Source organism: Squalius cephalus, assembly GCF_949319135.1.
Source record: "Squalius cephalus genome assembly, chromosome: 6".
NCBI classification, from domain to species: domain Eukaryota; kingdom Metazoa; phylum Chordata; class Actinopteri; order Cypriniformes; family Leuciscidae; genus Squalius; species Squalius cephalus.
In genome coordinates, this window is record NC_137127.1 from 46,690,038 (window position 1) to 46,705,688 (window position 15,651).

The 15,651-nt window shown below is 39.5% G+C and overlaps 1 protein-coding gene across 1 annotated transcript in view; it reads right to left on the bottom strand.

Annotated features, from left to right (window-relative positions):
• Positions 1-13,528, bottom strand: part of LOC307159769 (leucine-rich repeat and fibronectin type III domain-containing protein 1-like protein) — a 170,557-nt gene extending 157,029 nt beyond the window's left edge. The window contains exon 1 of the mRNA XM_079873361.1: positions 12,763-13,528. The gene's annotated coding sequence lies outside the window, so the exon portion shown is untranslated. The remainder of the gene's footprint in view (positions 1-12,762) is intronic.
• Positions 13,529-15,651: the final 2,123 nt, after the last annotated feature.

Genomic DNA, 15,651 nt, shown 5'->3' on the forward strand with positions numbered 1-15,651 from the left:
TTTAAATTTACAATAAATGCAATTTTTAAACGTGCTTTTTGACCCACCTGTTAGGTGTATTTTCATAATTACTTGAAAATCTCTCATGTGTGGACACGCCCCCCTACTGCTGATTGGCTCACTCTCTCTCCTCCCCCATCATGATTGAACACACCCCCTATTGATGATTGGCTCACTCTCTCTCCTCCCCCATCATAATTTGACAAGCCCCCTACTGCTGATTGGCTCACTCTCTCTCCACCCTCATCATGAGTGGACACGCCCCCTACTGCTGATTGGATCACTATGTCTCCTCCCCCATCTTGAGTGGACACGCCCCCTACTACTGATTGGCTCACTCTCTCTCCACCCTCATCATGAGTGGACACGCCCTCTACTGCTGATTGGATCACTATGTCTCCTCCCCCATCTTGAGTGGACATGCCCCCTACTGCTGATTGGCTCACTTTCTCTCCACCCTCATCATGAGTGGACACGCCCCCTACTGCTGATTGGATCACTATGTCTCCTCCCCCATCTTGAGTGGACACGCCCCATACTGCTGATTGGCTCACTCTCTCTCCACCCTCATCATGAGTGGACACGCCCCCTACTGCTGATTGGATCACTATGTCTCCTCCCCCATCTTGAGTGGACACGCCCCCTACTACTGATTGGCTCACTCTCTCTCCACCCTCATCATGAGTGGACACGCCCTCTACTGCTGATTGGATCACTATGTCTCCTCCCCCATCTTGAGTGGACATGCCCCCTACTGCTGATTGGCTCACTTTCTCTCCACCCTCATCATGAGTGGACACGCCCCCTACTGCTGATTGGATCACTATGTCTCCTCCCCCATCTTGAGTGGACACGCCCCATACTGCTGATTGGCTCACTCTCTCTCCACCCTCATCATGAGTGGACACGCCCCCTACTGATGATTGACTCACTCTCTCTCCTCACCCATCATAATTGGACATGCCCCCTACTGATGATTGGCTCACTCTCTCTCCACCCTCATCATGAGTGGACACGCCCCCTACTGCTGATTGGATCACTATGTCTCCTCCCCCATCTTGAGTGGACACGCCCCCTACTGCTGATTGGCTCACTCTCTCTCCACCCTCATCATGAGTGGACACGCCCCCTACTGATGATTGGCTACAAGTGTGTTTTGCTCCTCTTTCCGATCCACTTTCTACAGCGTTTCTCAGAAATCGCTTACTGCACCTTCAAGCATACTTATTTTTCACAAAGGTTATTCAAAGACATACAACTTGCCCTCCACTGCTGTTGACAAAATGTATTGCTTCAGAAGACATGGACTACTTTTATGGTGTTTTGGTACTTTGGCAGTAAAGATGATTGTGTATGGGTTTGTAATGACAAGTCTCTTGGGGGTCAGTGTTTTCTAGAAGTGATTATAAACACATTTCATTTATGGGTGAACTGTTCCTTTAAGAATGAAAGTATAATTTCCAGTGAGTCCACAGTAGTGACCTGAAGTTCTCTGCCCAGAGTTAGTGTCATCGCAGAGGAGAGAAAAGAGAGGTCCATTAGTCTCTCCTGTCACAAGGCTAAATAGTATATGAGTGTCTTTTTCTAGATTTGAGGGAACCTTTAAGGCTTTGAATTTTTTAAAAAGTAGTGGCTCAGAACAAGTATAGCAGTCCATACCAGACCTAGAGCAGTAACCATTTGACAGGGCACTTTAGTATCAGTATACTATTTTTCATGTCATAATGTCATAGTCATCCATTTTAGTCTATTTCTAATTATCTGTTATAATAAAATAGACTACACTGTCAATCGTTTTAGTCTCGTTTTATACCAGAAACATGCCCGACCGAATTTTCTTTTTCTTTTTTCAAAAAATGTCTAAACATTTATACATTCACATATTTATAAAACATAAGAAGTATTTCACATAAATACTGTCCTTGTGAAAAACCTGAACTCCTGAAAAAGTCACCATTTGAAGTGGATCAAAAAAAGTTCATCAAAGTTGTCCTAAGAAAGGTTCTGATCCACTTCAAATGTTGAAAACTGTATATAATTAAGTATTTTTTCATGCTTTAGCAACTGCATTATCACTGAAACTAACATTTTAATCGTATCTTCAAGATTAACAGGTAAAGTCGAGTTAGGAGCTGAAAAACCCTGTTTGTGCTCCGTCTGTGTGCGGGTTGGTAACAAATGTCTTTGTCGTTCCGTTGACCTTGATGTCAATGTCTAAACAGAATAAGCTTTATTCCCTACAGCAGCGTCTGTCAGGATTTTTACTGATTTACTCTGTTGCCAGAGTTCATTAGGTCTGTAGCAGAGACGTCCATGGCAGACGCTAAACATTTGCCAAGACCAATCCGCTTACAAGAGATTTCACCACTTGCTGACTCACATGACTTATGAAATGTTGTGGAAAATCTTTCTTTTGTGAAGACTAAAGTCATGTCGGGACATTGTACTAGCGATAAAAGAGTTCCTGCTTCTCTGAATCTCAGTCTAATGTGAAAAGAAGAAATACGAAGTCTGCATCATAAATAATGACAATGAAAGCTTGAAAGTGAAGCACAATGTGACTGCCCAGCTGAATGCTGCTAATGCGACAGCTATTCACCACATGCTCAGAATACGAAGCCAGTCATGGATGAGCAGCATAGTAAGCAATTGCATTTACTCTCCTTTAATAACCAAGAGCTGATGCAATCTCTATAATGACTGTGTGAATATGTTATTCATTTGTAAACTAGACGTCATATTTCTTTCCGTGTAGTTCGTTCAAATAATGACGATATCAATCCACTATAAGTGTGCAGAGTGAGCTTATAGCCTATTATCCACAACGCTGCGTCTGTTGCATTGATTTCAGCATGATCACAATGGGAGATGTTCAAAGAAAGTCAAGCCTGAAACTCTGTGTGAACGCCGCCCTCTTCCCCAACACGGCCGGGTTAAGTAGGTCCATTAACTCAACCCTGCAACCAAAAGACACTTTGACCTTGGCCAGAGAGTCGGAGAGCGATGAAGCCACGAGCAAAACGCTATTAGCTGCTGCTAATGAGCCGAAACAATCTGACAGTCTGTTAGGAGCACACAAACAATAAGGGGGAAAAATCAGTAAATGAAAGCCCTTATCAATGCATTTTTAATTAGTCATAAAATATTAATGCTTAACAGCACATGTCCACATACAAATGATCTTCTCACCTAATAACCATCTGTGTTGCCTAATGGCTTTAATAATCAAATGGTTGTAAAGCAGCCAGGCAAATCAACCCTGTCTCATTCTTATGTGCATCTATCAGATCTCTTTATTTCACAAACCAACTTCATGTTTGACACAAAAAGCCACTTGCACCTTTCCTCTTTCTTAAAGTCATCATGGAACGGTCTTTTCCTCCCAATTGTGACGTATATCCGAGTGAAACGCTTCAGGAACAAGAACAAAGGTGGGCGGGGCTTGATTTTGTCCGTGGGGAATTGATTGGATGGTTGTGGTTTGCTATTGGTGGATATCATGTGAGTGACAGGTTGCCCCGCCCTCGTCATCAGAGAAGAGATGCTGCTGTTATTCTGATTCAAGATTATTAAAACTATAATGATGTGCGCCAATAAATCATTTAAAAAAAAAAAAAGCAATATTCCATAAAAAATCAAAATTGTCCATTTTGATTTCATGCTGACTTTAGGGCTCGTTAGTAACACCTAATGAATGGTGGATTCTGTAATAGTATGGGAGTACAAACTTAAGATTGAAATCAAGAATTTGTCTTTTCTCAGAATCCTTTTCAAAAACGCCCCAACTGAACCTTTTCTGATTCATAAAGGCTAATCTAAATATCATCCAAAACATCGCTATCATAATGATAATGGCCATGTCTGTTGTCATAGTCACCACATCTTCGTCAATTATCACCGCTCACTACATTGCATTGTATCTGGCATCATAAACATGTGACATGTGATTTGGAAAATGTATAATTCATGCTTTTATCTTTTCACGGTTAGATTATTGCAATTCCATTTACCTTGGGACTTGCTGCTGTAAGATTGCTTATGAATGCAAAGAAGACAGATCATATTAGGTATACATATGTTAGGTGTTAACTATCCCACGAGTTCGTTTTAAATCCAAGGGTGATCGCTCTTTCCTGTTGCTGGTCCGAGATTATGGAACGACTACCCTTTTCTGTTAGATCTTCCCCAACATTAAATAGTTTTAGGTTTCGTCTAAAATCTCACTTGTTCTCTCTTGCATTTTAAGTCACTCTTTTAATGCGTGTTGTACTTTTTAATTGTTTATCTTGTTGTTTTGTTCTCCATCATTTGTTATGTAGAGCTGTTTTGATCATTTGTAATGTAGGAGCTATACTGTATAGCCTGGAAGATGCTTTATAAATAAATAAATACAAATACAAAATAAAACCCATGCTTCCCACTCCTTTCCCGACACCCTTCCTTGCCTAATGATTATGAATTTGTAAATATGAGTCTCATCTGTTAGACTCGATGAAATAAACCTCCTTGTGCTGTATAGAGGAGAGAGACGTTCTAAAGGCACAGGAAGTGAGGTAATCAAATGCTGAGAAGAAGATCGATTGGCTATTTTTGGCAAGAGGCTTTTGCGGCACGTTGTGTGCGGTCGAAATCTCAGTCCCTCGCAAACATGAGCTGCAGATCTTTGACTTTGAAGAAGCGAGACAAATGTTGCAAACATGATGAAGATTCAAAGCATTGTGCATTAATGCAGGACATAATTATAAGCCATTAAGCTTCTGTTACAACTTATGTTTCTTGTAAAAGAGTCCTTATTCACAATAATATTGTTTTCAGGCTCTAGTAGAGTTGGTTTTCAACTCGATAATGAATGTTCATTATCTCTCTTATACTTGACATTGTTGCGGCTCCTCTCTTCCCAGTCTGTCAGTAACACTCTGATTAGTTCCTGTCTCTATGAAGCCCCTCCTTCTGAAAAGCACACTGTGCTCTGATTGGTCGGCTGGATCAGTGTGTTGTGATTGGTCGAGCGCTTCGAGTGTGTTTGGGAAATGTCCCGCCCCTTACCATAACCGGCAGTTTAACACACTACTAACTAACTCAACCAGGCCCCGCCCCTTTATTCTGCGCATTAATTATTATAATGAGGAATATTGTGACGTGTTCGTTCCCGTGAGAAACTCAAGACTACAATGGAGGCGTTTCAGGAGTTCAGAAACACTGACAATGATATAGAGAAGAACTCCCGCTGGAGGGACTTTTTAATGCTCAAACAGCAACATACACACGCTAAAGAAAGATGAATGTGTAAAAAAGCATATCAAGACCTCTTTAAAGTAGGGTTTACTTTGTGTTCATTTTATGATTGTGAACTTAATACATTCTTTATTGTGGCTGTAAGCATGTAACCTGATCCTTATTAATTGCCTTTAATCCAACACTATAAAGCTCAATTGACATTTTCCAAAGCAGCTTATAGCAAACGCTGAGTTGATCGACTCTACATGAGAGGAAGGATTCACACACTCTGCAAAGAGACCTGTCTATCACAACCACACTTACTGTAGCACCATGCATTAATACACATCTCTCTGTCACCAACAATCAGTCCAAACACATCACCATTTCAACAGGAGGTGCAGAAATCATGAGGATAACCAGACACAACCAACACGAGATGTTCGGGACTGAGAACAGATTTATTCCATTAGGACTTTGTCACTTTTGTTTGACCCTTCATTTTCTCGTTTACTACTATCATCCCACAAATGTATTGCATTCTGTAATAACTCAATATGACGTATGAATAATACAGACGTTATGAAAAATTCTCTGCATTATTTCATGCATTTCATATAGGGAGCGAACTGTGATTGTGAGTAAATACTTCCGTGGAAGAACCAATCATGTCCAGTCATGCATAAAGATATTCTCTATATGAAGATTTCAGAACATTAACTTCAAACACGTCATTATGTTTTAATCAAAGAGCTAAATGTGGGTATTTTGTTCGAGCGTGAGTAATTCTCGCATGCCTTCGCTTTATGTATTCAGATCACAGAGGCGGACAGAGAATGATAAAGTCATTGAAATCCTCTAATCCAGGGAGAAGACACGTGCTGGAACCAAAGACACGCAGAGATCGCTTTCTCAAACCTGCACTGTACTAAAAAAGTCCAGTAAAAAGGTTACCTTGCTGCCATATGATGGTGAAAACTATGAAAAGCTTGTTTCCGCCACAGAATAAAATATTTTAAAAGATAATTGTGACTTTTTATCTCACAATTGCAAGTTTACATCTCGCAATTCTGACATCTTTTCTCACAGTTGCGTGTTATAAAGTCAGAATTCCAAATTCTAAGGAAAAAAGTCAGAATTGGACTTTATAACTAGCAAATGCGAGTTTAAATCTCACAATTCTGAGAAAATATGTCGCAATTGCGAGTTATAAAGTCCAATTTGAAGGAAAAAAGATGGATTTTTTTCCTCAGAATTTGGAGTTTATATCTCACAATTCTGACTTTATAACACAGTTGTGAGAATAAAAGTCAGAATTGTGAGATATAAAGTCTTTTTTCTGTGGCAGAAACAAGCTTCCATAGAATACATTAAAAATCCAAATTCTAAGGAAAAAAGTCAGAATTGGACTTTATAACTCGCAATTGCACGTTTATATCTCACAATTCTGACTGTATAACCAAGAAATGCGAGTTTATATCTCACGATTGTGAGAAAAGATGTCAGAATTGTGAGATATAAACTCGCAATTGCGAGTTATAAAGTCCAATTAGAAGGAAAAAAAGACTTTATATATCACAATTACACAGAATTTAAACCCAAAGTTGTGAGATAAAAAGTCGCAATTACCTTTTTTATTTTTTATTCTGTGGCGGAAACAAGCTTCCATAGAATACATGTAACTTTATAGTAAAATAAGGTTAAAAATGATATTTTTCATAAGAAAAAGCAAACATCTTTACTACAGTAGACTTAACAGGAGTGTTTTCCCCCATTGCTCTTGTCAGAAGGAAGAGGTATCCCACATTAAACGCTTGCACATGCTTGACTGTTAAAGTTTGAGATGGTCTATTATTAACTCCTGTTCACACAACAGTGATTGAGATAATTGGTTGGTGTTTAGCTGAGCAGACATTCGAAGACAACCACCCTTCCCTCTGCCATGCCTCGCGCTGGCATTACACACAGTGTGTGTTCCACCCACAGGCATTAGCTATTAGTGTTCACCATTCCAGACCCTTGTGCAGAGTGCTGAGTAAGAGAGCAGTGTTTACACTGCAGATGCATGAACAAATGATCAGCAGAAGAAAGAGAGCGAGTCCCCCAGGCAGAGGACTGCAAGAAGAGAGGAACACTGTGGAAGATGAACAGGACATTAAAACAAGAGAGGGGAGAATGAATGGATGGATGACGCACACTTCACTATACGGCCATAAACCTTGTATGTGATATCAGCGATGCCAAAAGTGGCATTTCTTCAATGTTAAAATAGAAAATGCACGTTTCTTTCCTTCTGCAGCATCAGTCGCTGTCTGACTGACACTGAACGCTCACATGCATGTGTTCATGCATGCTCTGTGAAGTGTGCGCTCGCTGCCTCGCGGTAACGGGGCTGAAAATGCACAAAAAGCCTGTCTTAAGTGCATGAAGAATATCTGATGTGTCCCAGGCCTATAGCAGTGTGCATGCAAACATACAGATCTGCTGCATATTATGCTGTTCACTTTATTCTGACTAACAGCAGCATGCCATTATTTAAACCTCATTTGTTCGTATTATTAATATAACATATATTTTGTATTAAAATAATTAAAAACAAGATTTTAAAAACTTATATTATTATATTAAAAAATATATAATATATTAAATTTTTTTTTTACATTAATGTTATTTAATTAACTTACCTAACATTAGCAATGTGTTTGTAATATAATATAAACTATACTTTTTATCAAAATAATCAAAATAATATATTAAAAACTTTTAAGTAACAAAAAAAAACATTTTTTTTAATAATAATTAATACATTTAATAATAAATTTAACATTAGTCAATGCATTTATTGTATTTTTTTTTTTTTTTTAAGTATTTATTAACTTTTGTTCATGTGAGTACAGTTGTTCATTATTAGTTCAGGTCCATTAAATAATATTAAAGTAGTTTTTAATGTTGTTTATATATCTATGTGGTGTTTTTAATATGCTTTATTTTTTTATATTATGTTTAAATTGCTGAGTATTTCCTCCTTAAAACTGCAGTGAACCAAAGACAGTCTCAAAAACACGCTTTGAAATCGCTGGTGTTTCTGACGTCACAAACGACCTTGTAACCAATCAGATCACGAGGGGGGCGGGCTTTAGCATATCATTAACCAGCCTGGTCTCGTTGTTAATATGTAGGTATTAATACGTCATTTTCAAAGATAGAAAACTTACTTTTTGTGCGTTTGGATAGATGCTGAAATGTATGATATGGACGTATCTGCAACATTTAAACGTAAGATGATTACGATTTTACAGCTACAAAACGTTAACTATTTACGAATCTTTCATATCATCAAGATATCTGTATAATTTCCCTTTTACCATTTTATAGACAAATGTAAGATCCCTTAACCCCACTCCCAAACCTAAACATGGCCATTTTATACAGAATATAAAAAGGATTAGATGTAATGGACAGAGATGTGTAGGGAAAAGGCAGTTTTATCAACAATATAGCATTAAAATATATTTTGAGCTGCTAATCCTACTCCTACCCCTAAACCTACCCATAACCATTTCTTAAAACTACGAAGGCTACAATTATGAAGAAAAACAACTGACATGTGTAATCACAATAATTTATTTATTGCTAAAATGTCAAAACCAATCCCAGAAGTCGTTCACATGACGATGTGTTGCAGTCGCAGTCCTCTCTGGCAGTATATCATAGTTTTGTATGAGGTGCAGAGCAGAATGTAAGTTATTAATCCATGAAAACGTTCTCCATTTCAAATGTAGTTCACCGACTGAAACACGGCATGTCGCAGTCTGAGACGAAGCAGGCGAGAGCCAACGAGCGTTTGATAACGTATTCAAGCCAGAGGCTAATCACATTAATTACCGTTATGTGTCCGATGTTAGAGAGCAATACATAAAACGCATTATCATTCTGATTATATATTAACTTGTAGACGAGCCTGTATTATTCGCTCTTTCACTTCATCTGAATCAGTTTCTGGTGTAAGTACCAGTATTTCCACTTGGCATTGTGCAGCGTTTACTAGAGTAAAGTTGAGCGCGTGGATCAGGTATTCTGAGCTGCTGTGAGTGAGTGGAGGCGGGGCTAATCAGCATATTCATGGATCTGAGTATACTAAATGAAGCAAGTGTGTAGAGTTACAATCATGCTATTCTAAGGCTTTTTTTTTTTCACTGGAAAAACAACCTTTAAATATGTCATTTTGGTGATCAAAGATGAGTTTCAAAGGATTGACTACAGGGGGACTTTAACAGATACAACTTTTGATTTGAATGATAATATAGCAAATGTTAAAATAAGAATAAATGCTTTTTATATGTTAGTTCATGTCAACTAATGTTAAAAAATGGAGCCCTGTTGTAAATTGTAACCATAATAACAAAACAAGTTTTAAAAAACCTTTTTACATAAAGCCAATTGCAGAAAACAGCTGACATACATCTGCTATTTAGTGGGAGGAGAGAGAAATAACGTCCAAATGACGCAAGATTAGCAGAGAACTATGATCAAAGAATCCCGTGATGGCGAGTGTGGTCTGACCATCACGATTAACATGCCTGCACTTCAGGAAAAGTTCGAGATGAAAGTGGAGAGAGATTGTTACTGACTCTGAGATCTGAGAATGAACTGTGTCCAAGCAGAGAGTTAAGCTGGAATGACAGGAGATCAGTGTTGTGTAGAAATAAATAAGATAAAATGCAGCTTGTCGGTGCCAAAGTAAGGAAGCTTGTTTCTGACACAGAAAAAACATTATACAAGCCAATTGCAACATTTTATCTCTCAATTCTAACTTTTTTCTCACAATTTCGAGTTTATATCTGACAATTTGGATTTTTTTTTTCTGACATAATTCTGAGTTCACATCTTGTAATTCTGTTTTTGTTTGTTTGTTTGTTTGTTTCCAACACAAAATAAAAAATGTAAAAAGATAAATGTGACTTTAATCTCACAATTCTGACTTTTTTTCTCACAATTGCGACTTTTTTTTTCTCTGAATTCTGGGTTTGCATCTTACAATTCAGTTTTTTTTTAAATAATAAAGTAATAATAAACTATAATAAATAGTCAAATAATAAAAAGGTAATTGATACGGTTATGAAATTGGTAAACTTTTTATCTCAAAATTCTCACTTTTTTTCTCAGCGTTGTGAGTATATCAGCGCTATCTCACGACCAATTCGTACGAATTCGTATGAGTGATTAAAATGTGGCTAATTGGCCTCACTTGTACATTTGTCATGGGTAGGTTTAGGGGCGGGGTCAGGGGTCGGTTTAGGGGTGGGGTCAAGGGTAGGTTTAGGGGCGGGGTCAGGGGTAGGTTTAGGGGTGGGGTCAGTTTTTTTTTTTGCTTTTGCTACAAAAAAATTTAAAAAGGTAATTGTGAATTTTTATTTCTTGCAACTGAAATGTTCTTAAAAATTGCGAGATAAAAACAATTACACAATTGCCTTTTTTTACTTTTTATTGCATGGCAGAAATAAGCTTCCACACCATGGAGATTTGTTTTTACAGCAAAGTTTCATCATTGTGCATTATCAACACACTGTCATTGACCCACATCCAAAGAACAAACCCATATCCGCCTTGATCCTGTAGTTTCCCTGCAGCACACACACACACACACACACACACACACACTCAAGCAGGCCAAGCGTACGGGTGGCTGACTAACAGCACCAGCAGAACACAGGCATGAGAGAGGCCTTGCTTTGCCTCAGGGTCGCCCGATCCAGAGTAACAGACTCCCACCCTCTTATTCCCAGAGAGCCGACAGAGCGGCCCTGTCATACTGACTGGGAACTGACTGACTACAGACCGAGAGAGAGAGAGATAGAGAGAGAGAGAGAGAGAGAGAGAGAGAGAGAGAGAGAGAGAGAGAGAGAGAGAGAGAGAGAGAAGCTAATGTTCTTGAAACATGCCAACAACAGCAATGAAAATGTGCAGAAAGCATGCATTCATTGATGACCTTTTTCCAAGCTCCAAATTTAACCAAGCTGCCGGAAGCAAGACCGTCAATCGTAATATGTGCAATGCGTGACTGAAATATGACTAAATCACAGACATGTTATTGGTGAAAACTGACCATGATGAGAATAAAGCATTTGAAGCCAATTCTCAGTCCTAATCAAGCTGAAGGACGATGCCAGCAAAGTTTTCTCCAGTGAAGTATAAAGTGGTTTGTGTCTGTCTAATGTATCTAAGTTAAACAAGTAGGTGGATGGTTAATTGAAACCTTTAATGAAAATCAATTAAAAGGATTATACTTTACCTGTAAAGAGGGAATGTTGCTAAATTAGGAGCTATTTCTATCTGACATATAACCATTAAAAGTACAACAGAATGCAGACAGTACAGAGTGTATATAAAATAATTGAATTGAATAATAATTTTGATTTGAATAAGGCATGGACATGTTTAGCTTTTTAATACAGAAAACATTTTTCTATGCATATCAGGGTAAAAAAAAAATGTCTTTGAGCAAAAAAATGTATATATAATACAATTAGCACTGAACTTGACAAAACCCTTTAATATTTGAATATTTGCAGAATGTTTGGATTTAGTAATTCTTGTTGTTTTGTTCTCTGACAGAGATTAAAGGAAAAGTCACAGTCTCTTTTTCACACACACACACACACACACACACACACACAAAGGCCAGTAATTACATACGTTTCCACATCATATCAGACATCTATTAGGTGTGGCACAGCGATTACTGGACACAGAGAGATGAGTCTGCCAATGAAGTCTGATCAGTTCATTGTGGGAAATCTGATTGTGATTCATATCTAATAACGAAGTCTCCACTGGTGATTCTCCACTTGCCAGCCAATCTATTTTAGGCTGAGAGGAATAGCAGTATTGGGATGCACAGCAGCACTGCTGTCTGTCACATGGCAACAGAGCAAAGCAGTGCTAGTTCAGGGTCATAGTTCCTGAGAATGTTAGATTTCTGTCAAATATGACCTTCACAATCATTTCACCTAGCTTTCTCTCTTTGTCCTACTCGATCGCTCGCTTTTTGTGTTGAGTGAGACGGGAAAAGAAAAGTGCAGACCAATTATTTCAACATTTCAAAGCACCTCTTCGCACACGACATACGTTCAATCAGAGGCATTCACTTGACTTGAAACTGACACACACAATGCACGCTCTTAAATCATCTCAATTAAACCAGAAGTGTGTGTTTGTTACACATCCACAGGGAGAAGAAGACTCCCCCCTCGGCTCAAACGCGGAGCTGTCCGAGGTCCTGAATCAAGTATACAGTCACTTGCATTGAACTAATCGTTCAAGCGAAATTTGCATTTTAAAATAAGCATTACGAGTGTAAAATAACAGCGCGAGCGTTTACATCGTCACTTCATTTTTTCCTCGCATGCACAGGATCAATCTCATTTTTCTCGCATCCTTCCACAAAAGAGAGATCAAGCTCGACTCTCATCCATTAGCCGCTGAAAAGGTCACAGATTTCGTCTATAACAATGCGCCATTTAGACCAAGTCTGGAAAAGCCTACCTTGTTTTGGGTTTTTTTTTGTTTGATCCCGGGATCCAACCTAACTTTGCTCTCCAGATTTCGGGTCCGAAGGATCCTATAGCCGCCCGAGCGCGCGCACGAACTCTTCGACGAGTTGACAGCTGAAGATCATCGCTTTAGCACACGCGAATCCACCGGGCTCGATCACACACACACGCGCGCGCAACGAGAGTGTTTTCTTGGGCTTCTGTCAAGCTCTGATGCATCGCCGTCTGATGCATGCATTTATTACGCACGATGTCCTTGACAAGTATCCACATCACATTGAACAGTGGAAACGGCGTTCAGTCCGCTGAAAACCCAGCCATATGCACGGAAACATACTTGTTCTGCACAAATGTATCAAAGTGGTTCAGTATGCACATCATCTAATCCATGCAATCACTGGAAGTCCTCGCCTCGGCTCCAGTATATCCAAACATTATCCCAAGTCGCCTTCCGATGAATTATTCCTCTCCGGGACTCCGATGAGAGAAACGTGCTGCGCGTGTTATAAATGAAGCTCTGTGGAAGAGGACGTAGTGTTTCTGCAGTTCAGCAATGGGAGTGGTGTGTGTGAGAGTGAGGAGAAACGCGCTCCACGCGCCGCAGACACGCCTCGCGCTGCCCACCGACAGAGTCCGCGAGATCCTGCTATCTTGACATGTTGCAATAATTCAAATGTTCCTGAGAAGCTTCTTTAGTTTTGTAGCAAGCATTAGATGAGTTTCAGATGAGACGTCAAATGTGCGCGTTTGCGTGCGCGTTTGAGAGAGAGAGAGAGAGAGAGAGAGAGAGAGAGAGAGAGAGAGAGGGAGGGAGAGGGATAGAGAGAGGGAGGGAGAGGGATAGAGAGAGATGGAGATGGGGGGGGGGTCTGTCCCCATGAGGATAGTAAAACCTGAAATATTTGCAGTAGATGGTTTCTTTGCAGTGTTAAAACGTCTTAATACACATGCTAAATAATGTTGTAGCAAAAATGTATAGATGCAAAGCGGTTACTTTAGCAGTGGGTTATACAGACTATCATAAGATCTTTTAAAGCAACAGAAGTCAGTGTAAAGTGTGTGGGTGCGCGTGCGCGGGAGGGGTCGGGGTCTGTGTGCTCTAGAGGCTGATCTTGCATTTAAATTACAGCAAATACAGCACGTGAACGGAATGGATCTCTCATTTGAGAAACGTGCTGTGAATTCTCATTCCTAAGACCTTATGCGCCAGAGAAACGAGGGCGCCGCCATCTTTAGAATATTGTCTTTGAACTTCCGTTTTTGCGGTCGCTCTGTATATTTCTATGGCATTTCTGTCCAGGAGTAATTAGCTTTTGAAGTGGATTTACTTAGTATAAAGTTAACGAAAGTTATCATGAGGATTGTAATATTTAAAGCAGATGTCTTAACAAATGTCAGACCGGGAAGATTTTAAAACGAGCCGTTCGTTCATAAATGCAAGATCGCTGTGAAAATACAGACCGGAAGCGGGCGCAGCGCTGAAGAGGGGCGGGGCTACATAAGGTCTTATAGAGGCTTTGGTGAAGGAATGTTGAAAGTTTGGTGTTCAGGTATAATTTTTTTTTTTTTTAAATTAAGAAATTCTCTGTAGGCTACACATTGCTTTTCTGCTAACGTTTTACTGGGATTTATTTAATTACAATTCTCTAAAATAAAGTATGAAAAAAAAAGTGCAAATGTTTAGTTGCACCGGCACGAAAAAAGGTTGCAAAATGATACCATTTAGTCTAAGTCTGGTAGTGATGTATGTCTCGAGACCGGACTTTTACGTGGTCTCGGTCTTGTCACGGCCTTGACGGTCCTTGGTCTTGGTCTTGTCTTGGTCTCGGACCTCTCGGTCTTGTCTAGGTCTCGCTGTCTCAGACCGACATAGTGGTCGGGGGATTTAGCAATACAATACTACAATATCCACGACGACACAACGTTCGATAATGCAACATTATTATCCGCAACTGAACGGATTCAAGCGCGCGTCCGTGTGAAGACATTGTGGCGTTTGCGCGAGCCACACGAGAAAACACTTTATCCGCGGCCACTGATCGCAGCGGCAACGAGCTCTTTGATCACTTGATTTAAAAAACACATATCAGTGACATGATGGGTTTTAACTTCATTCAGGAGATTTTGGGTAACTGCACAACTGACAGATGACTTTGAGCGCACCGCCAACGGTGTGTGTGTGTGTGTGTGTGTGTGTGTAACCATAGCGACAAAACGACCAACTTTCGGATCCTGCACTTAAGCCTATAATTTCGTTTTTAAACATTTTATTATGTATTTAAAAGTTGCAGAATGGATTCATTTGGAGACTCCGAAATCGGCAGAGATAGGCAGGCATTTGCTTAGATGAATTTGTGTCTTTGATATCTGTGTGTGTGTGTGTGTGTGTGTGTGTGTGTTGTTTGATTACAGTATTGTATTTAAGATGGTGGTGTTAGACTAAATAAATGGTCTTTTAAATATCATCTGCATATCTCTGTTGTGTTGACTAAACATTAGGCCTAATCCAAGTTTATAATTGTGTATCTTTAATTTGATGTTACAATTTCATCTACACATTAACTATAATTTCAATTGGTTACATATTTCTCATTCTTTAGACAGTTGTTGGAGGAGCAAAATGGTGTTTGAGGTGTTTGATGTTTTGTCAGATGAACCAGTCAGTACCAGTCATGTCAGTCCTCAACAGTAAAAGTTAAGGGATTCTCAATCCTCTAATAATGCAGTAACAGCCGTCATGCAATTGACCCTTCGCAGGGAGCTTGATTGACAGGTGATCTGACCAATCATACTTCGCCATCCGCCATTTTGTCCGACAAAGCAGTCAGGAGAGTTAGTAGATTAACATGGGAGGATTTGAACTTGAAAAACGCAAGTGTAC